This window comes from Rhinichthys klamathensis, unplaced genomic scaffold (assembly GCF_029890125.1).
Source record: "Rhinichthys klamathensis goyatoka isolate OS25496 unplaced genomic scaffold, OSU_Roscu_1.1 h1tg000350l_1, whole genome shotgun sequence".
Classification (NCBI taxonomy): domain Eukaryota; kingdom Metazoa; phylum Chordata; class Actinopteri; order Cypriniformes; family Leuciscidae; genus Rhinichthys; species Rhinichthys klamathensis.
In genome coordinates, this window is record NW_026606862.1 from 897,274 (window position 1) to 900,019 (window position 2,746).

General features: G+C 38.2%; 1 protein-coding gene across 1 annotated transcript in view; it reads right to left on the bottom strand.

The window, feature by feature from the left end:
- LOC130068942 (E3 SUMO-protein ligase RanBP2-like) overlaps window positions 1-2,746 on the bottom strand; it is a 211,692-nt gene that overhangs the window by 97,843 nt on the left and 111,103 nt on the right. The gene's annotated exons all lie outside the window — the stretch shown is intronic.

Below are 2,746 nucleotides of genomic sequence, written 5' to 3' on the forward strand. Positions count from 1 at the left end.
ATATGACTCAGTGTGGTTGTCTTTTTCAAATTTCTGCAACGCTTTACCCGCGCTTTACACCAGCCATTCATTTCGCATAGGCGCGGCAACCACCGCAGCTTCAACAGTGTCCATACCCATGCTAAAAGCCATCTTCGAGCCGTAAAAAAACATCTTCGAGCCGTAATACCTCCTCATGTTTGGGGGGGTTAATGCTAAAGCTACGTATGTCATTAATTATGGAGCAAGAACCCCCATAAGGAACCATACCGCCAAAGACAAATTGTGTTCAATAAACTCAAGTAAACTTGCCAAAGTGGTCTCGTCTGAAATGGCAGTCGTGTTGTAACTGATTTCCTGTTCTATATATTTTTCTATTTATGTTAATAAATATTGTTTAAAACCTGACCAACTTCACTATGTCCTCCACTCATTTGTCACGGCTTTGAGCCGGCCGTGACACAGATGTTGGGTTTTGTCCTTCTGCTGGTGTGGAGGCAGAGGTGCGGATATTTTTACCAGGACTAAATTAGTTGAGCCATAAACTCTTGACAGAACAAGAGCTGAGTATATGTGATTCAAGCACAATTTGACTTTTACAGACATTTAAAACATTAAAGTGATATTTATGTTTCAGTTTTTAAAGTAATATTATTTCTGTGTGATATGTGTGCGGTATGTCACTGCAGTATAATAATAATAATAATCTGTTACAGAACACAAACTTTGTCCAAAAATTCCCTATGGCTGCATTTACACTGAAAGGCTTAATATGCAGCTTTAGTGAGCCGTGCCGAGCCGTACCATGCAGTGGAAAAGCGCCATTAAATATCAAAATAAAGATGTTAGAAATGCTCTTGTTCTTTTCCCACTTGCATGTCGTTTATTATACTGCAGTTCACTGATTCTGAACTCAAGTGAATAATGATTTCTCATTCATGTCCCTCACATCAGTCTGGAGTTTAGCACTAAACGGATATTCAACCTGTGTGTTCTGCTTGACATCTCAACATTTAACATGTCTAAACTCAGTCATTCTGGAGTTGTTAATGACATACAATTTGTGAAAGAATTAGATATTTATGAAATATCCAACAAGTAAACATGTATATCAACAGCACAATTCCAGTGTAATATTGCTTTTACAAACAGTTCAATGAACAAGAAACTAATAGTAAATGATGTTTTACACACAGCATTGCCAGTTATTTCTGTTTTTGCTCGAGCAGTGAAAACTAAGCCACAGGAGAATTAACCAATCATCATCAGATCAGCTACGACACACAACCAAAAGCATTGTGGTATTGCCATGTGTTTTGTACAGAATTATTGATCAATAAAGCACACAAGGTGGTTTTCAGCTTTAGCTCTTTAATCTCTGTCCGTATATAATACATTCACAATTCGAGTGCGATTGTATTTTCAATGCAGTGACCACATATACGTCAGAGATTTCTCTAACTAGTAATTTAAAGAGAATAATCAAAGAATCTCAGCATAATGCTGTATTGGTCTGAAAGAGCCATCTGAGTTAAATTACAATGCACTTTCCAAAAAAGATTTTATATATCAGTTAGTTTTTAGGGAGTAACACATTACTTTTAAAAGTAACGTTCCCAATACTGCTGTCATTTACGTGTCTATATGACTGATATCATTAACAGCTTATGTCACATTATGTGTTTAATGCAAAAGGTCTTTTCAAACATCCATTGGAAAACATGTACAGTATATATTTACATTTGAATGGTTATAAAAGAAAAATAATGATCTGAAAGCTGTCTTTGTTTAAATTAAATAGTATCATTTCATCCCATATTAAATTATTTTGTGTTCCCAAAACAAGGATTGTGTTTGACTTTAGGAGCTGAATGAGCAGAACCTTCTCAAGTTTAGAGCAAGTGGTGTCTGTGATTCTCTGAGGTGGATCTGTTTTCCAGAGTAAATGAGTTTCTCTCCGAGCAGAAGCAGTTCAGAAGCCTCGAGTGCTTCCATGCCCCACATTCCCAACTTAGCTGTGTGTTTTCACCAGCTGCCGGGTTTGGAGATGAGCTGAGGGTATTTATAGACACATGGAGAGCAGAGGAGGAATGTGTTGCTGTGATTAACTCTCTTGGTGTTAGGAATAAAGTTTATTGTTCAATGTTGGGTCAAATTTGAATCAATTGCTTCTATAGAGCATAAAACAATCTTTAAATGTGAATCTCTCTTTGTCTGACGGATAAAGTGGTGTGATGAACCCAGGGAACAGCAACACATGTAAACTGAGAAACTAGATCTAAATAGATTAACATACATTATTACAAGTAGTTATTGCTCTACTGGTTCTTAATGTTATTGTGAGCGTCTGGGTGAAGTTTCCAACACAGGGTTATCTCAACCAAAATATCTAAGATTATTAGGGATAGGCATTTGTGTACAGTTAGTAAAAGATGACAAAATGCACACAAACTGAGCACTTGTAGGCAGTTGAGGTTTATTGAGAGGTTTCAGGCATGAGGTCAGAAGCAGCGAGACAGACTCTCAGTCTATTATTGACTCAGTCTCTCACACGAGCTTCACCAGTCCTGTGGTCTCTGTGGTCTCTCTGTGTGTTCTCTGTGTTCTCTGGTCTCAGTGGTCTCTCTGTGTGTTCTCTGGTCTCTCTGGTCTCAGTGGTCTCAGTGGTCTCTCTGGTCTCTCTGTGTTCTCTGGTCTCAGTGGTTTCAGTGGTCTCAGTGGTCTCTCTGGTCTCTCTGTCTTCTCTGGTCTCAGTGTTCTCTGGTCT